The 21541-nt window shown below is 38.9% G+C and overlaps 1 protein-coding gene across 4 annotated transcripts in view; it reads left to right on the forward strand.

Moving 5' to 3' along the window:
• Positions 1 to 1905: 1905 nt before the first annotated feature.
• Positions 1906 to 21541, forward strand: part of LOC134227592 (fibroblast growth factor receptor 3-like) — a 144463-nt gene continuing 124827 nt past the window's right edge. For 2 of the 4 annotated variants that reach the window (XM_062709182.1, XM_062709181.1), the window contains exon 1: positions 1906 to 2241. The gene's annotated coding sequence lies outside the window, so the exon portion shown is untranslated. Of the gene's footprint in view, positions 2242 to 2633; positions 2783 to 21541 lie in introns of those variants that run through there. The other 2 variants (XM_062709185.1, XM_062709184.1) reach the window with 2 other exon arrangements.

Below are 21541 nucleotides of genomic sequence, written 5' to 3' on the forward strand. Positions count from 1 at the left end.
ATGATATTTCCTCATTGGAAAATTACGAGTAAAGTTGAGTAAATTGTGGAACACTAAAATTGAGATTAGTATGGACTGGGCAGTTTAAAACGCGCAATTTCGCCTACTATGCAAAACAACGTCTGCCGGGTCAACTAGTTATCAATATGTTTTGATTGGAAATGTAATACGCCCGCCATTACGCATTTTTGTTCGAGGTACCCCCTGAGGTCAGCTAAGGTACCCCTAGGGGTACATGTACCCCAGGTTGAGAACCGCTGGCATAGACTGAAGAATTATGTCTTTCATGTTCGAATGAAGTTTCGTCAAATGACACTCGGAATTTGTTAATTTTCGGTTCACGATTACCTAACGAATTATGATGTAACTGTTTGGTTACAAGTTGTGGATTTTTGTTTAGTTTATGTTATGTTTTTATTCGGAACCCTCACGTATCTTGTGCATACTTCGACAAAGCACATGCCAATGGACGGAACCGAGCGCGACAGGACCCGTCTGGGAAGCGTTGTTACGATAGACGGGGTACCTTCGAGGTGGTCTAGGAATTCGTCTACCTACTACAGACTCTAGAAGCAATTGCAGTCAAAAAAGATTCACACCCGCACCAAATATATCATGTACAGAACGCTCATAAGACCGGTGGTTTTCTACGATCATGATTCTTGGACCATGCTCGAGGAGCACTTGCAAACACTCGGGGTATTCGAGGGACGCGTGCTTGGGACCATCTTTGGCGGTGTGCAAGAGGACGGTGTGTGGCGGCGAAGAATGAACCACACAGTTAAAAATTCTGAAAATTACACGCGACAGAAATATTTGAACCCATATTTTTGTGTTCAATAGAATCTAATTTTACATCCAACTTTATCTTGTACGCAATATTGAATACAAGCTCCATAGAAACGACGACCTGTAATTTTGAAAAGTGATGGAAAAATGAGTCGAATCGAACGGAGCCTTTTTGTTACATCTTATATGCTGTAACATTTTTATACTGTGCACGAGCTCGCCCAATTCTGGGGACCTAGTATCCAGAAGGTTGCTAAATCTGGAAGGGTACGATGAACAGCGAATGTTGCAAGAATGTAGGACAGCAACCCTGCATAGATTGTGCTCCTTTCCTACCCGGCAGGTACAAGAAGGCGTGGAGCATAACGAGCGTGGTGGGCTGACCAGGTGCAGATCTTAGATGTAACCGACTTTCTGTTAACGTTTTATCACTTGCAGTGGCAAAAGGTACCAGGTTGGACACTTAATAGTTAACAATGAGAAAGTCATTCGAAGGTACAGAAGCTTAAATATTTTTTTCTCTTTCCAGCATAACGCATATTCTCTCTGTAGTATAGTTATTGGTCACATGGAAGCATGATAATTCGCGACACCAACATCCACAATCCCTCAATGCAACACTGATGCTTCCAGTATTTTCTCCAATTGTGCGTCCGACTCGATCCATACAATATTTACCATAAATACCTATAACAATTTATTACGAATATTCACACCTCGCTGATGATTTAGTGGCATGGCATTTTTCGCTACTCGTATGTCTGGAGAAGTCGAGACAATTTATAACACGAACATTTTACCTGTCCAAGAATCAAAGTGTAAAGTACATAAAGTTATTTAAGAACTCAAAAAGTAATCGCATATCCCGGAAATCAGCTACCCGGGCGAAAACTGTCTCTATCGCATCGAGCATGATACACTTCCACTGTGTGCGGATTCATTCTCCAAGTGCTGGCACGAGTACCACCATCCTGAAAGCGAATTCTCGGTATTTTGTTTACAATCATCATCCCATGTTGCTGCACGGCGCGCTCTCTTCGCCCTGTTCCATGTCGACCCCGACGGACTCACGTACACGGAGCGGCCAAAAGGTAGTGATGCACTGCTGCCGCTGAACGATGCTATGTCAGTATGATGTTAGCAACGCGTTGAGGCAGTCGTCGCCTTCGTTCGTTCTTTTCTCACCGGTGAGGTCGCCGTGTTTCTATCAACCACCCAATCCACTGACTCATACGCTCTGTATATGCCGGTTTGGGTTTGTGTTCTCACCCTATTCGTGTCATTTCGCGCCGTTTCCACGAAAAGCTTTTGAGATTGTGTGCGAGTCCCTGGACCTTTGCCAGCAAGGATAAACAAATTGTGGCACCCCGAAGCCATTCCTGGAAGTGTGGATCGAATCTCGGGATCAGGGATATAAAACACGCAGGTTGTAGCACGATTCGAAGTCGAGAGGTGAGGCGAATTTCAACCAACTTGGGGAGGGAGATAATGCAGGGTGGAAAATAGATTTCCTCAAACTGTGCAAATTCCACGAATTCCAAGGGTGCTGCAAAAGTTTTCACTGAAAATCGCTTGGAGAGGGTGAAGCGAACTGCCAGCGAACGTTCCGATAATACACTCGGGAAAGCGAGTTTTCGGCGTCAAAGAGTTGGTTCTGTTATGGTTCGTTAATCTCGCTTCTGATACAGATCGTAGATTGACACCGAGGAAATAGTGGATATTGTGGGGGGCTATGACGTATTAGAGTGTGAATCATTCGGGTGCTAGTGGTAGAGATTTATGACATAACAACAGCTAAACATATAAACAAGGGAAAAGAAAATTGTGACCGGTGAAGGTTGCCAGCTGTCGAGTGCAAACATGGAAGAATAATTATTACACAGACGTATGGACGAGAACGCGGCATATACCAAACCAGATGAATGGAGCAAAAACGCCGGTCGTGAACATTGGAGTAGTAAAAACGCCGTGGTGAATCAGTGGCGTTTGAAGCGTATGTTACTCGTGAATAAACCAACAAACAGATTTTAAACATAACTTTGTGATGTTTTGAAAATGGGCAGTTGCAAATGTCATATGAAACTGTGATTTTAAGCTGTTTACATCGGTGCTGCAGTGTTTTGTGAAAATGTGCTTCGTTGTTTTTCATTTGGTTCATTCATAGTAAATTGTAGTTATAGTACCAATTCAGTTAGTTTTCTCACGGCTGTGGTCGAAAGAACACAATTCTGAATGTGCGAATTTGATAGGAAGCTCAGTATGTTTGTATATAATAATCAACTCAGTTCGAAACATGCTGTGCTCTGCAACTAAAACTGCAACATCGTTGAAAGCTTAATAGACATATTATATCCAATAGCTATTGAGGTCATAATAAGTTCTGTGGTAAGAAATGGTCAAAATGCTGTCCTGTGATCAGACCCTTACACAATTAAAAGATTGTGAAGTACTCGGTCAATTTTACCGAGCTTTCAACGCCCTTTACACGCAAATGAGAACTGAAGCTTATTACAGATCGGAGGATATTAACCATTTTCAACAACCTACACGAATAAGCGCACAGTTTTACAATGAGGGAATAGAATTATTTACCTTCAATGATTTGATGATACTGTTCGCTGTTGAAAATTCGGTGAATTTAATCGAAAACCAGCATCGAGGGCACCGGTGACGCCAGAGTTCTGGTAATGGCGGGGTACCAACAGTTTTGGCGTAATTGGTTGATTAATAATTTGTCGTTAGCAGTAAGAACTATGATGGAAGGGGATAAGCGATTTATCAGTTAAAAAATTGTCAGATCTATCGGTATTTTGGAAATTTTCTTGGCATGCAGGCTAAATTTAGTCCAAACAGAGTTTTTCTACTGACACTGGTGTAACAAAACTCAAACAAATGTTGGAATTACAAACAGTTCTAAGACAAATTTTGGAATAAAGACTGTCTGCCAAAAAACTCCCAACATTTCGATATTGTGGTCGATTCATTATCATATTTCTTCGTTTATTCTCAAGAATTCCTTGGGCATTTACTCCAGGAGCTACATTCAAAATTCTTCCAAAAAATTCTTGGTATCTCCATTTTGGTATTAGGGGAACTGCTCCGATTTCCATCTCACTGTACATATATTCATCTTATCGCGAAACAATGGAATACGTCACCATTTTTGTCGCTTCTTTTTGCCAACATGCGTGCTCACTGCTCACTGCTGAAAAAATCACAAAAATAAGAAACAAAGCAAATACCTTTTCATTGCTTTGTTTTTCGTGGGATGAATATCGGAGCTATGAGATGACGTCCAGGAGCAGTAACCCTATTTCATCAATCTATCCAGAAATTATTTCGGAGAATCCTTCAGATATTTATTTCAAAAACCTTGAATAATTGTTTAGCAAGGTATTCCATCGGATATTGCTTCAGTGGTTCTTTTAGAATTTCCTCCATGAGTTCCTTCCAGAAGTCTAGGACAGGCTTTTGAAGATTTTCTTGAGGATTGAGCTTCGGAGCTTCGGAGATAAATCCAGCTTTCTTTTAAATATTCCTTCGAAATTTCAAAGAAGGAATTACAATTACAAGAAATTCCTTCAAATTTTCCTTCAGTAATTCTTTCGGAAATTCTGTTTGGAAAACCTTAAAAAATTCTTTCGAAAATTTCAGTTGGAAATTCTTCAAAAATTTCTTCCCAAGTAACACAGTTTGTTGTATGGAAGTACAGAATTCATCTTTCGAACATATGTTGAGTTTGTTTTGGTATACAAACTTGTTTCATGACCTTCACACGACTGAAATAGCGCAAAAATTGTTGACATTTTCTACGTCTTTCAGTTGCAAGAAAGAAATCATAAACAAGGCTAAAGATAAGTTCAATGTAAGTGTTAAATAACATTTCCTCGACTCGATATGATCTGTTAGATTGAATGCAAACAAAGATTGTTAATCAATATTTCAAACAAACAAAAAACATGTATAAAAATCGATTTTAATAAGCATGAGCAATGGCAATGACCGCACAATTCGTAGTTGCTACTCCGTGATTGACTAGAACTTGCGAAATTGTACAGAGAACACAATAAATGGGGCTTGGGATAAGCTACCCATTCTCAAGGTACACGTTTCGGGAGCTCAAATATTTAAAGTTAATAACGGCACCGGCCACGTCCTTACGGTCATATAGGAAGGGAAAAATTGTTAGTCCGACTCTCGTTGCTACTAGAAACCGAGAACACCTCTGCATCTCCACGATTGTCTTGGGATGTGGTATTGAGTTAGTTGTATAGGATATTTTATCTGGATTCACTTTGGTGCAGTGATGCGATCTATTTGATGGGAAATAACACTAATACGCTATCTCGCGATGAGTAAAAAGTTAAAACATGTGCGCTTGGTGGCATATGAAAACTGAGGAGAATTGTGTTTTGGACTACCGAACGGACGCGCAGCACTCTGTACTTACTAGCTCGATGGCTACTGTAAACTATTGAAGATTGCGCTTGTTTCGACCGGAGCAAAGCGCAATACATGCGCATTGGCCACCGAAGATCAAATAGATATTTTTTTTCCTAAACTATTGAAGATCGCGCTTGTTCCTACCGGAGCAAAGCACAATACATGCGCATTAGCCACCGCAGACACAATAGATGTTTTATTTTTTTCCCGACGAATAAAACACGCACCGCACTACTTGCTCGTTGGCTATTGCAAACTATTGAAGAAAACACATGTATAAAATTCGATTTCAAATGCATAAATTTAGCTATGAATTTTGATACAACTAATTAAAATTTTCAAACATGGTATATGAAATTTTAAGTTTTTCGAGAGGAAAGTGTTGCTTACTATCTATGGTGGGTGTATATGGAAGACGGAAGAATGTGATGAGCGGACAATAACCTGGTGAAAATGGTTCTCGACAACGATCCGATGGGCACAAGAAGGCGAGGTGCGCATTGAAGTTTGAGGACCCTCTGTAACCTGCGTGGCTGGTGACGTGCAGCCATGGACATCCCAAGTAACATTTCAAGTTTTATATCGCTCTTGAAAAAGGGGGGGGGGTCCAGTAGCCTTGCGAGCAAAGGCGTAGGATTGCCAATCCGGAGATGGTGAGTTCGATTCTCGGTCCGGTCTAGGATGTTTTCGGGTTGGAAACTTTCTCGACACCCTGGGGATAGTGTATCCATTGCACTTGCCACACAAAATACATACACATGTAATGGCGAGGAATAGAAAAGCTTTCAATTAATAACTGAGGAAATACTAACAGAATACTAAGTTGAAAAGCAGGCCAAGTTCTAGTTGGAATGGAGAGCTATTGAAGAAGAAGTGTTATAAAACCAGTATAAAACCAAAATGTTACTAGGGATGGACTTTTATGTACTGCACAGCAGTAGTCTGAAATCATCATAAAACGATATTTACAATATTTAATTAATTTTGTAGACAACGGCTTTCCAGGTTCTGGCACTCTATTAGTCATGGGCTTACCCCCAAGCCCCATTGTTTTTTTTTTCAAAAGCACCAATCAAAATGAATTTTCGATCAAATCCCCCTTCAGTCCACCTCGAACGTGATAAAAACTACATTAAAGAATCTGTGTACCAGTACACTGATATTTTGAATACATTTAGTACTTTAAAGCTTAAACTTCAACAGTGAATAACTACGTCCGGTAACATGTCGGCATGTGGTCATAATAAAGTTAATTGGAAAGTACTCCCTTGACGGGTGACGAGCTTATCCACATTTCTCCTATTAATTGCATATTATTCGGCAACTCGGCCGTACGAAAATCATTTTTTTGTTAAATATCTTGGCTGTGCATATGCACAGCACATGTTTCGAAATGGACAAATTGATATGAAATTTGCGAAAAAGAATCCACATTTCTCCTACTAATAATTCAGAGTTTCTATAAAAAGTGTGAAGAACGGAGTAGAAGGGAAGTTAAAAATCGCCTATTTTTTGTGTGACTTACTATAATGATCCTTATTTTCTTCCTAGATCTTCTTTTTATAACCGAATGCCCATACTTTTTATAATACCACGTGTTTTATAAACTCTGTTTTTCATAATGGCCCAAAATTTTGCAATCGAGCAATTCTCTGTCGCGTTCGTTGGGTTAGTACATTGTTTCGTACAAATCAACATTGTTGTCTGTGTACCAATCGGCTGGAAAACGTGACTGGTGTTCCCGAATCCATGAATTAAATCACGGTGTATTTTTGCTGGTTCACGAATTCGGGAACGCTTTTTTTTGCGTGTACCAGTCGTGATGAACGGTAGGCTGTAAGATGGCCAGCAAAACCAAGAACCTTTTTGGTGAGTTTATCTGCCTGCTTTTTTCTTACCTTCTTAAGAAGGAGTAACTGTGCGGTAGCAATGTAGAACTCCGCTGTATTGTCTCTCTGATGTCACATCTCGTCGTGCACCATGACGTAGCTCGGTTTCAGATACCCAGCGTGGGTTTTGATTTTCGGTTTTGGTTTGGTAGCTTCCACACATCATACAGGCTTTCAGTTGAGGTTTGAATATACTCGAGACTCGTTCCAATTCATTTGTGGTACACAGATTGACGGCGCACATGATTTTCAAGTGAGTCTGCTCAAATGAGGTTATACACTGCAGAGTAAGATTTACGCTGTCATCACTATCCGGAACATTTTAGGCTGGCTAAGATAGGCTGGGTGCAAAATGCCATTGCAAAATCCAGACGATTTAACAGTTCTTTGCCCAACATGTTTGAGAACAAGGGGAAAGGGACGTTTGACTGAAAGCCATTTGGTCGAATGTCATTTGGTGGAATAACACGTTGGGTCTGAAAATGGGCAAAAAAATTTCTCCGATTGACCTTCTTTAGTATAAAATGGGGGACTAAAATAAATACTCCCCCTAAACAATTAGAAAATTCCCATAAGAAAATAGAAAATTGCCAATAAAGAAATCAGGGTATGAGCAATAAATAAATATAAAATTTCCACAAATAAAACAAAATTTCCATAAACAATTAAAAATTTTCCACAAAACAAAAATAAATAAGCACTTTTAAAAGCAACGAAAAAAAAATACAAAATTTCCATAAATAAATCAATATTAGCAATAAAAAATAACAAAATTTTCCACAAAATAAATATATTTTTTCCATAACAAAATAAAAATTTTCCACGAAATGATCAATAAAAAGCAATAAAAAAATAAGAAAATTTTCATAAAGAAATATAAAAAGCAATCAAACTGTGCTTTTTTTCCATAGATGACCCCTTCTTTAAAAGCGTTTAAAGTTCATGTAAATTTTTATCAGCTTTATTGCTTTCTTGTATTTTTTAATGGAAATTTTCTTATTTTTTATTGCTCTTTATTGATTATTTTGTGGAAAATTTTATACGAAAAATATATTTATTTTTTGGAAAATTTTGTAATAGTTTATTGCTAATATTGATTTATTTATCGAAATTTTGTATTTTGGCCAATGGAACATTTTATTTTCTTTATGGAAAATTCTTCTTTTATAATTGCAATTTTGCTTTTAAAAGTGCTTATTTATTTTTTGTTTTGTGGAAAATTCTTAATAGTTTTTGGAAACTTTGTTTTATTTTTGGAAATTTTATATTTATTTATTGCTCATACATTGATTTTTTTATTGGTAATTTCCTATTTTTTATGGAAAATTTCTAATTTTAAATGGAAACTTTATTTAGCTGCCCCATTTTGGCGGGGAAAACACGATTTTATATCCAATGGCTAACAGAAACAAAACCAAACAATCTTACGAAAATTATTTTGAGGGGCAAACACTTTCAGCCGACGACAGCCAAATCGATGAAGACGCCATAGCGCAATGTAGAAATTTCCTCGAAACTACATGAACTACGATTACCACTAAAGGGTTTTCTTTCGCTTCGTTGATACAGATCTAGCGTGTGTGTACTATACGATGCCACAATTCTTTTATCTTCGTTGGCATTATTTTGATAACAGTTTTAAAGTAAAGATAATCATAAATACAACACAAACTCGTGCGAGCGTGTCCAAGTTATTTGCTTGTTTTTCATGTCAGCTACGTAATGCTGTCCAAACTACTATGTGGATTTTTTTTTCATTTCAGCTGCCAACATATTTTACGTTACTTCGATGAGCCCAGCATAGGGATTTGAATCTCACTGTTATCTGTGAATCGCAATTTAGTTCCTCTAAAACTTTGTTGCATCCCTTAAACCGTTAAACCGCTAATTAATTATATAAGATGGACAACTCGCATTCATAACCGCAATGCTATCGGATATCTTGATGGCATCTATACCGCGAAACGATAGAAAAGCAACGGCGTGAATACCATTGCAATATTCTTCTAAAAACCAACTCGCATTGTTGTTCTTTGGAGTTAGTTCTCGTTGAAGCGCTTTACTAAGATGTGGCGTTTCGACTTTTCGACATAGTTCGCAACAAAAGTTTTGTTTCCATTCTGGACAGAGCGAAATGTGCAGCGAACAAATTCAACGTTTATGCTTGTGTAATGTATGGAATTTGAAGTAAAACATCGTTCATACTTCTCTTGTTGAGGAGCTTGCTGAAAAATTTCTCTCCGGTGTACATAAAATTCCATTTATCACATCTGCGATTTACAACATTGTCAGTCGTAATCTTTGAGCTTAACCATCTCATTTACTGAGATGATAAGATAGTAGTATCTTTGCATCAAATGAGCGGCCTAAAAATAATCAACGAGATCTTAAGAGCCTAAAAATAATCATCGAGATCATAAGAGCTCAAAAAAATAATATTCAAAATAAGATAAGTATTTCTGTCTACAAATGTTCATACGATGATGCTATATTAGAAAATGTTGTTCTATATATTTGGGAAATTTGGATAAATAAAAGGCTGTTTCAGAAGCAACTAAGTACAAACTCGTTCAAAAGTCCCTGTAAGATTCCGTGCCGATAGTTCGAACGAGCCAGACGTGTGTGCTGTGTCTCATCGCGGATTGTGTTCGGTAGTGCGAGTGCTATTGTGTGATGCGTATCCTACCTACGGATCCAAGGCGATCACTGTCGGCGAGGGGAAGTAGCTGCTTCTGGCGACGCCAGTGAAGCAGGCTATTGTTACTGCTGCTACCTACAGCAGCAGCCGCAGATAAGTGGCAAAGATTGTTGTATTGTTCTCCCACAGAGTGAGTCTGATTAGAATAGTTTGAATTAGTTTTTTTATTAGTTATTTTTTTCTAATTAGTTAATAGTTATTAGTTTTTATCTTGTAACAACCATACTTCCAACACCTTGCGAGGAGATAATGGAGGCGGAGACTGCGGAGGGCAGTGGGACTCCAAAAGATGGTGGTCGCACACGATTCTACCATGCATCTGCTCCTGGGCCTTGGGTTGTTTACTTTCGGTAGAAAGTGAAAAGCCTAGATTTTCTCGGCATTAAGCGAGATTTGACGCGTCGTTTTCCGAAAACTGATTTCCATCAGGTAAATCGGAACAAACTACGCATAACCGCACCTCCATACAAGGATGCAAACGAAATCGCTAAAGACAAGGCCTACAATGTTGAATATTTGGTTTATGTCCCCTCGCGGGAGGTCGAAATCGAAGGTGTGATCAACGCAGCGAGCCTGACTTGCAAGGATGTACTTGCGGGAAAAGGCCGCTTAAAGAATGCAATTGAGTCTACTGTGGATATTCTGGATCGCAAGGAGTTGCATTCAGCTACCATGGTAGATGGTAAAAGAGTGTATTCTAAGTCAGGTTCGCTTCGGGTGACGTTCGCCGGTTCGATTCTCCCAAAATATGTAAATATTGAAAATATGTTATTTCCGGTGCGTCTTTTTGTGCCGAGGGTGTTCAATTGTACCAACTGCAAACAGTTGGGGCACACTGCCGAGTTTTGCGACAACAAGCCCCGTTGTGGCAAATGTTTTGAAAAGCATAGGGAGGAGTGCTGTCAACAACAAGCTACAAAGTGCGCTTATTGTGGCATGGATCCTCCCCATGGTTTGCAAGAATGCCCGGTGTATGAAAAGCGCACCCAAAAAGTGAAGCGCTCGTTGGTATAGCGCTCCAAGCAGTCATATGCGGAAATGGTTAAGTCGCAAGACACATCCGCCACAACCACCGCCACGGCTGCTATTTCAGCTGCCGTTCGAGTAAGTGATTACTACGATTCCATTGCCACTGATGAATTGGACTCCGACGTAGCTGATATGGATGATTCTTCGGAGGTACACGTGCCCGAAAAGAGGAAGCAACCGTCTTCCCCGGGATCACGCCGTAAGAGAACAAAAGTCATCCATAAAAGCTTGCCAAAATCTGAAGGTAATGGGGGATTATTTAAAATCCCGAAGCAATCTGTCTTCACTGCTCCTTTGGATCCTAGTTGCAGCAAGACATTCCCGCCATTGCCTAAAACCGATGTTTCCAAGAAACATCCGGTTAGGAGAGTCAATGAAAGAAAAAATGCAATTCGCACTTCCAGAAAAAATATTCCGTCCAAGCGAGGATTGATCTCCTTTAAGGACCTCGTGGACCGTTTTTTGAATTTGTTCAATATTCCGAATTCATTGAGGCCAATCATTGACCTCTTTATACCAACAGTAGAAAGTTATCTGAAGCAATTGACTGTTTCATGGCCCCTTCTTGCAGAAATTGTATCTTTCGATGGATAATACGGCCATACAAGATACAATCACTGTGCTGCAGTGGAACTGTCATAGTCTGAAAAATAAATTAGACGTGTTCAAGTTTTTGATTCGCAATTCCGATTGCGATATATTTGCACTCTGTGAAACATGGCTTTCTTCTGAAGATGAAATCAACTTCCACGATTTTAATATTATTCGCCAAGATCGGGATGATCATTATGGTGGAGTTCTTTTGGGGATCAAAAAGTGCTACTCCTTCTACAGAATTCCCATTCCGACTGTTAATGGCCTAGAGATCGTCGCTTGCCAAATAAATGTAAAAAATAAAGATCTTTGCATAGCTTCAGTGTACATTCCTCCAAATGCCTCTATTAATCGTCGACATTTTTGGAGCGCAGTCTCCCTTCTATCATCTCCAGTATTGATATTGGGTGATATGAACGCACATGGTATTGGATGGGGCGAAACGTATGACGATTATAGAGCGCCTATTTTCTATGATTTGTGTGACGATTTCAATTTGAATATTTTGAACACTGGTGAAGTAACTCGAATAGGACCAAATGGTCAACAAAGCCGTATTGATCTGTCTTTATGTTCAAATTCACTATCATTAGATTGCACGTGGAAGGTAATTCAAGATCCCCATGGTAGTGACCATATGCCGATAGTCACCACAATTAAGAGTGGCTATCAACAATCTGAGCCAGTTAATGTTCCTTTCGATCTCACGAAGAACATTGACTGGCAAAATTTTGCATCGGCGGTAAAATTAGTATTGAATCAACCGATACCCTTCCCCCTTTCGATGAATCTCGATTCCTTACTGCGCTGAGTCAACAAAGCGCCCTAGAAGCTCAGAAACGAAGCGTTCACAGTACATCTCTCCTCCGAATAGCAGCCACTCCTGGATGGGATGATGAATGTACTAAGATTGTATTCTGAGAAATCTGATGCCTTCAAGGCCTTCCGTAAACACGGAAGGTCAGAGCTTTGAAGAGTATTTGAGGCTCGAAAGAAAACTCAAAAATCTTCTCAAGGCAAAAAACGTAGCTACTGGCGACGTTTTGTCGAGGACTATCACGAGAAACCTCAATGACAACACTTTGGAAAACGGCTCGCAACATGCGGAACCGCATTTCCACCAATGAGAGAGAAGAATACTCCAATCGATGGATATTCAACTTCGCAAAAAGGTCTGCCCAGATTCCGTACCAGCAGAACCGCTATTTCGAGAATCAGTCACTGATCCCGGTTCTTTGGGTGGACCATTCACAATGCTGGAACTTTCTATGTCTCTTCTTTCATCGAATAACTCTGCTCCGGGATGCGATAACATCAAATTCAATCTTCTTAAAAACCTCCCAGATATCGCTAAAAGACGATTACTTGACCTGTACAACTGTTTCATGGAGTACAACATTGTGCCACCTGAATGGCGACAGGTCAAAGTAATAGCTATTCAAAAGCCTGGGAAACCAGCGTCTAATCACAATTCATACCGACCGATTACCATGCTATCATGCATGAGAAAATTATTGGAGAAAATGATCCTTTCAAGAGTCGACCATTGCATTGCATTGCTTTCAAATACTCAGTTTGGATTTAGAAAAGGGAAAGGAACAAACGATTGTCTAGCGTTGCTTTCTTCAGATATACAACTGACCTTTGCGCACAAGGAGCAATTGGCTTCAGTATTCTTGGACATTAAGAGCGCTTTTGATTCAGTTTCCATAGAAGTACTGTCAGACAATCTGCACAGTAATGGATTACCCGTTATTTTGAATAATTTCTTGTACAATTTGACAAAACAAACAAAAACAAATGAACTTCACACTCGGCACTCTGACAACTTCCAGAACTAGTTACATGGGCCTTCCCCAAGGTTCATGTTTAAGTCCCTTGCTTTATAATTTCTATGTCAAAGATATTGACAATTGTTTGGAAGGACAATGCACGCTCAGACAACTTGCAGATGATGCCGTGGTCTCTCTAAGAGGTCCATGTGCAGCTGTCTTGCAAGGACCATTGCAAAGTACCTTAGATAATCTGACTGTTTGGGCCAGACATTTAGGGATCGAGTTTTCACCGCAAAAAACTCAGTTGGTTGTGTTTACTAAGAAGCGGTATCCTGCTCAACTGAAACTCAAGCTGTTAAATGATGACATCAACCAATCTTTATCTTCTAAATACCTTGGGGTCGTGTTTGATTCCAAATGTACCTGGAAACTCCACATTAAGTATTTGATACAAAAATGCTGGAAAAGGATCAATTTTCTACGTTCTATCTCCGGAACATGGTGGGGTGCTCACCCGGAAGACCTCATCAAACTCTATAGAACGACTATTCTCTCTGTTTTAGAGTATGGCTCCTTCTGCTTCCTCTCAGCAGCTGATTGCCACCTGATCAAATTGGAACGAATTCAGTATCGTTGTTTGCGTATTGCCCTTGGCTGCATGCATTCAACGCATAACATGAGCCTGGAGGTGCTTGCTGGAGTCACTCCTTTAAAGCACCGTTACTGGGAGCTCTCACTTAGAATACTCATCAAATGTGGAACAAGTAACACACTTGTTCTAGATAACTTCGATAATATGCTTGAACTAACTTGTCGTTCAAGATTCCTGAGGGTCTACCTCAACTGCATATCGACAGATCTTTGTCTTCCATGTTATAATCCACCACGAGTTAGCTTCATCAACGACAGTTCCTCCATTGAATACGATCTGTCCATGAAACATGCTATTCAAGGAATACCAGATCATCTTCGACAAATATCTATTCCCTCACTTTTTTCTGAAAAATATGAACATGTCAATTGCAACAACAGATATTTTACTGATGGTTCTCGCATTGACGGATCCACTGGCTTCGGTGTCTTCAATGTAAATTCAACCACCATCCGAAAACTTCAGGAACCGTGTTCGGTTTATGTTGCTGAGCTGGCAGCAATTAACTTCGCTTTGGGGATAATTTCCAATCAGCCCGTAGACCATTATTTCATCTTCTCGGATAGTCTTAGTTCTATCGAGGCTCTCCGGTCGATGAAACCTGTTAAGCACGCATCTTACTTTCTTTCAAACATAAGAGAGCAGATGCGTGTTTTGGTCGAAAGATCATTCAAGATTACCTTTGTTTGGGTCCCATCTCACTGCTTAATCTACGGCAATGAGAAGGCAGACTCGCTTGCAAAGGTGGGCGCACAGGAAGGTGAGGTTTATGATAAACAATTCTCGAGCAACGAGTTTTTTCCATTAGTCCGTCAGAGTACTCTTCAAAGTTGGCAAAAGAATTGGACACACAATGAACTCGGACGGTGGCTATTTTCCATAGTTCCAAAAGTTTCTGGGCGAGCGTGGTTCAGAGGTGAGGACTTAAGTCGAGGCTTCATTCGCGTGATGTCGAGACTTATGTCCAATCACTATTCACTAAACGCACATCTGTACAGAATAAACCTTGTCGATAGCAACTTATGCAGGTGCGGAGCCGGTTACGATGACATCGATCACGTAGTTTGGTTCTGCTCGGAAAATGACGCCTCCAGAGAGCGACTATTGGATACCCTAGTGGCCCGAGGTAAACAACCCTTCAGGAAAATTCGAGGTGTTTTGGGGGATCGTGATGCGGTCTATATGCAGGCCATTTATAGTTTCATTTGTGATTCTGACATCAAAATCTAATTTTTTTTTCTTCTGTCAAAGTTTTTTTTTGTACTGTCTCTGTCTCTATGTTCCGTAGATCTCCGTTACTCCGCCATCCGGAAGACGCTCCCAGTAGAACCAATCCTCGAGCACGACGACACGCCACATCGTCCCTTACGCCAAATGCCCGGATGAGCAGCCGAAATTCCTTGATTCCGAATCCTAAGCCTCGTTCATCCTTTAATATTGTAAACTAACCTCGAGTCACCACGAGTACGCTGGCTTCTATCCCTCTCTTACTAACTGAAAAAAAATGACATTGATTGTATATATCACAAAGAAATATGGCTCCGTAAAGTGTTATACACGCCTGAGCCTACCAAATAAACGAACTTGGAAAAAAAAAGTCCCTGTAACGTATTTTTTTTAGATTCGTGTAATTGTAAATAGTACGAAGCGAGAACGCAGTCAACCAATGTGTGTGCCAAATTTTTTGAAACGTTGTTAAATCTGTATACAGGAGACGCTCCATGAGATGATGTTCTATGACTCAATACCGACTCACAGAAGTAAACCACACTTGCCACACTTAAATCTGTATTCTTGTTTTTATTCGTTGCGTCTAGAAGCAATGCGTCCATTTAGTTTGTGTACCTGGTGATATGATTCAAATGATATCTACTCGGGTAATAAACTCTCTTATTGAGCTCCAGGAGCTTTTTGGTTATTAAAATATTGAGAATTATAAATCTCTTTGATTGAACACACTTTTCGACGACCAGCCATATATTCCATACCTCGATATTTCCTTGAGATGGTGGTTTCTTCAATATTGGCTTTCAATGATGGAATATACAAACTTGCCAAAACTCTAATACAAAAGTGCTAGGTTATACATATCAGGGATCTACAGTTAACATTGCGAGTAAAGGCGTAGAATCGCCAATTCAGAGATGACGAGTTCGATTCTCGGTCTCGGTCTAGAATGTTTTCGGGTAGGAAACAATCTCGGCTCCCGGGGCATAATATATATATAAATTTATATATTGTGGTTAGCACACACCTTCTCATGGCTTAGACAGGCATAGAAAATCGTTGAATTAATAATTGTGAAAATGCGTTCGGACACTAAATTGAAAACCAGGCCAAGTTCCAGTTGAAACGTAGTGCCATAGAAGAAATAGTACAAGAATCTTGCGATTTTGTATACATACTAAAATTTAGACAAATAAAAAAAATCTAGGGTTCTAGATTAAAACATTCTAAATTAAAAATAAACACAAATGAAAATTTACACATAATTTACCAACTTTACACAAATGTTGCATTTAAACCAATTGTAAAACATATCGCACCCATTAATTTAATGAGGCTGTATGTATATGCAATGCTAATTTTAGTAACGTTTATCTAAATAACATTGTTTTCCTGTAAATTCGATATTTGTTCAAAGTTCTGAATTCTAAGTAGTCAGGCCCACTTTTAATTTCATTTTTCACAATCATCGTTAGTCATAAAAAACACAGTTAAGGTTTCCGAGAATTATAATATCAAAAGAAACTCCAAGAAGTAAGCACCTCCGGGTAGTCATAAATATGACCAATTATGCCTCCGCTATCTGATAAGCTGATAACATTGAACGTACATTCAATGTACAAATGTATTTATTATCATCTAACGCCACCGTTCGGGTTCGCGTCATCCGTAAGATCGAAAGTAGGTATGAATCCGTGAAATTACACACCTACCGTAGAACAAGTGTTCTACATGGTAATGATAGTGTTCTGTGCTATCGATGCTATTCATACGCAGCATTGTATGGCTAGGCTGACCATACGTACCGTATTTAACGGGACAGTCCCGTTTTTTAGACCTTATTTTGCTGTCCCGTCGTAATCTAAAAAATCCTCAATTTGTCCCGTTTTTTCATTGATTCTTCCAAAGTGGTCCAAAATATTTTTTAAACAAATTTATCATTTTAGGTAGGAATCTAAAATCAAATTAGGTACATAGAAAATTATTTTTTTGTGTCTTTTAGCGAGATTTGCAGCACTCGGCTGGTTCATCCCTCAACAAAGAAAGTGGACGAAACCCATCAAAAAAGTGTGAGATGTCATGTTATTTAGTGTAGCTTTTAAAAGAATGCTATCTGTGCCGTTTTGCATTTTCCATTGATCGATTTTTCATTTAAATATGGCCAATTTCATCAGTGGATTGAACGGAATTAGTAACTTGGTAAGCAAGTATTTCCTGAAATTCAGATCACGCCTCAACATCAATCTTTTCGAAAGATTATGAATTATTAAAAGTCTTTCTGAATAATTCTGAATATTTTGAAATCATCCACTGTAAAAAAACGACGGCATGAACACATGAACAAAATCGAGTGTAAGGCAGATTCGAACCGAGAGAAAATGTGGTCTGATCAAAGGCTAGATTTAAGGTTCACACGTACTTTAAGGCTACTTTACACATCAGGAGCTTGTCTGCAATTTTCGCTCACATGTCCGAGTTGTAAACCAGTCTATAAATTGGCCAGGATTGAAACACATGGTAACAAAATCAATGGACAAGATTCCCAAGGTGTAAGGCTATTTTTAGCGTCATTTAAATCAATTTCGATCAAATAGGACCGTGAATTGATTAGATTTGACCTATTTCCGCATACGCCAACCATATTCTTATGTCCTTTCCTTGTCTAGATTTTTATTATTCTTATCCGCAGATTTATTCATACTTATATTCATGAAAAAGCAATTTTCCTAAACCTGCCTCAGGCAGGGTACTTTGACTATTGTTTGTTGTTTTTAAATGTTCAGAATTGGAAAAGTTTTTGATATTGGTCAATAGTAAAATTCTTAATGCATATTTAAGAATAAATTAAAATACAATTTCAAAATTCTACTTTTTTTAATATTCAAAGATTTGTTATTTTCTGTTCCGTTGTATTTTTTTCCGCATCCCTTTGAAGAGTGAAACATTTGTAGTTTAATATTTTTCCACAACTAACTTAATACAATAGAATGTTATGGTGGTGAATTATTCACTATGAAATATTTCCAACTTCTTATACGGAAAATAAAAATAAAGCCCATAAATTTTGAAATTTCCACTGCGCTTAAATTTTATCACAAGGGTTTTGATATGTCCCTGTGATAGTAGCAGATTGCATTAGAATAATTATTCTAATAAACGAAAATACCGAATAAAAGCATGAATTATTTGAATAAATTTTGAACTTCTAATCATAGCAATCGACTTTCAAATAGTAGACTGTCAATCACACAAAAAATCTCGATTGACAGAACGAAACGAAGCCAAGGAGACAACTAAACCGAATGTTTGGTGCATCGCCTATGTATCACTAGAGTTACTGGTTCTGTCGGGACATACTTGTGAGTATACACCCCATGAGATTTTACATATTCGACTGATTTCCTAAGACATTCGCTCGGCCATGACAGTCCCGTTTTTCAAGCGCGTTTGTCCCGTTTTTTCACCGAAATGATCTGGTCAGCCTATCTATGGCGATTTTCGTAACACAAAACATTAAACGCGACTACCATGAGTTTGAATTGTTCCAATAACTTGTACTCGACTTTAATTCATTTTTAATTTTCAGGTGCTAGTTGCTGCTAGAGATGTCGTAAAATCTCGATTAATCGATTAGTAACTAATCGATTACGCTCGATTCTTATCGATTAATGAATCGATTAATCGTTGGGTAGTAATCGATTAAAAATTAATCGATTATCACAACGATGAATCGATTAATCGAAGTAATCGCTTAATTTGCGACATCCTTATGATGTCGTAAAATCCCGATTAATCGATTAGTAGCTAATCGATTACTGTTGATTCTTCTCGATTATTGAATCGATTAGTCGTTGGGTAATAATCGATTCAAAATTAATCGATTATCACAACGATTAATCGATTAATCGAAATAATCGATTAATTTGCGACATCTCTAGTTGCTGCTCCTGGCGCAAAAAAATGCGCTGGCCAAATATGATCTGCATATGAAAATAAGTTGTTTGTCAAGTACGTATTGGGCTCCGTTGTATTTCAATGAATGAAAATTTGTAAAATTTAAGGAGAAAGTTTTCAAACGGATAGGTAAATCCACAACATTTCTATTCGTTCTGAGGAAAGTCAACAAAACGACACGGAAATTTATATAGAAGTGTTGGGCTTGAGCTACATTGAGGCCGTACACTAATTACGTAAGCATTTTTTCTGGGTTTTTCAACCCCCTCCCCCCATGTGAGATTTTTCCCATACAAATCGTTTTTTATTTATATGGAACGTAAGAAAATATCAAACCCCCCTCCCCCAGTGAGTGCTTACGTAATTAGTGTACGACCCCTTAAAGCATTTTACAATTCAAGTCAACTTAAAGGCTCTCCCAGATGACAACTCAAGACAACATTTTCAAAACGACTTATCTGCTTTTGTAAACAAAGATTCAAGCGACGATTTGACGAATCTGATAACTCTCCCACGCAAACCAACACCACCGATAGGTAGATAAAGGTTTCCGCTACCTGTTGATGGTGTTGGTTTGCGTGGGAGAGCTATCAGATTCGTCGTTTGAATCTTTGTTTACAAAAGCAGATAAGTCGTTTTGAAAATTTTGGCTTGAACTAGCTACCGCGTTTTTATTTTTATGTTTCATTTACCCTTCCATACCAATGGTGACAAAATCGCAGTCGCCAAGCGATAGAATCGCGACGCGATTGTATCGATACTCAGACCGAATAGCCATACGCTATCAATGCCCGAGTAGACAAGAATAGCTCAACAATCCCTCCTTAGCCGTGCGGTAAGACGCGCGGCTACAAAGCAAGACCATGCTGAGGGTGGCTGGGTTCGATTCCCGGTGCTGGTCTAGGCAATTTTCGGATTGGAAATTGTCTCGACTTCCCTGGGCATAAAAGTATCATCGTGCTAGCCTCATGATATACGAATGCAAAAATGGTAACCTGGCTTAGAAACCTCGCAGTTAATAACTGTGGAAGTGCTAAAGTGCTCAAGACTCCATCACAACGATTTGAAAATTAATGACTGTATCACTTGTTTGTAACAGTGATGCAATTGGTACGAAAAAGTGCAGCAGCGATAAATAAATGTTGTTTACAACTGGGGAGGGTGGAAATGGGGTGGTAAAAATATGCCAACTGATGCATAATGTTGCCAGACATGACGAATTGTTAATTTTATATCATAAGACATGTTCATGGTATATCAAATATATGGGTATCTATCGGTTTAAATTTTGTATACACAACTTGGAATGTAATAGAAGCTTACATAACAAGTTTAAATATTCATTTTTGGTTTTACTGTTCAATCCGATGATTTTTTGATGACAGCAATGATTTTTTTTCCAATGAATAAATCTGGCAACGGCGAAGAGATGATTATTTTCTTGTGTATGCACATCTTTGTTTGCGTGTTGGCGACGTATACGTTGTATTGTTCGGATTGAATGAAGTTGCATCGCGTAGATTTTGTACTCACCATTTCACTTATTGCGCTAGTGAATTTGAATCTTCCGCATTTTATTGCATTCACAATACGGTCGTCAAATTTGTCTCTCACTTCGATTTTTGGAAAGCAGTTTTTGACAGTTTTTGGATGTGAAGTGAATTAATTGGTAGTCAAGTTTGAAGAAAAATGTGAAACTCAGTTAGTGAATATGTTTTAGGAGTGATAAAATCAAGGAAACAATGAGAAAATATCTAGTGAAAAATCAAGTCAGTGAGTATGTGTTTGATCCGGGCTTTCGAACGTTAGTATGCGTTCGATGAACATACGAATATCGACCTTGGAAAAATGCAGTTTTCAGCGTTTTTCCAGCGATTCTTCAGCAATTGCTAGTTCTGATTAGTGAAAAATTAATATGGAAATGCCATGAATATATTATGATGGAGGGTAAGTCCGTAAAAAGCCCCAAAATATTGAATTAAGTTCAAAACTTGATTAGTATTAGTGCGGATTCGAATAAAATCATCGTCATTATCGGATTGATTACGGTTTATAGAGCCTTAATGAACACTAAGCTGCGAGGCGGCTCTGTCCCAGTGTGGGGATGTAATGCCAATAAGAACAAGAAGAAGAAGACTAATTACGTAAGCAATTTTTGTGGGTTTTCAGCCCCCCCCCCCCCATGTAAGATTTTTCCCATGCAAATCATTTTTATTTATATGGGAAGTAAGAAAATATCAAACCCCTCACCCTCCCCCCATGAGTCCTTCCGTAATTAGTGTACGACCCCTTAAAGCATTTGACAATTCAAGTCGACTTAAAGGCTCCCCCAGACCTAAGCGATTTAATCGCCGCGACGGCGACAACTAGCCGCCGCTTTTTTATCGCTGGGTCACTGCAGGCAATGTTTCATTTACCCTTCCATACCAATGGCGACACAATCGCAGTCGCCAAGCGATAGAATCGCGACGCGATTGTATCGATACTCAGA

Source organism: Armigeres subalbatus, chromosome 3 (genome assembly GCF_024139115.2).
Source record: "Armigeres subalbatus isolate Guangzhou_Male chromosome 3, GZ_Asu_2, whole genome shotgun sequence".
In the NCBI taxonomy this organism is placed as follows: Eukaryota; Metazoa; Arthropoda; class Insecta; order Diptera; family Culicidae; genus Armigeres; species Armigeres subalbatus.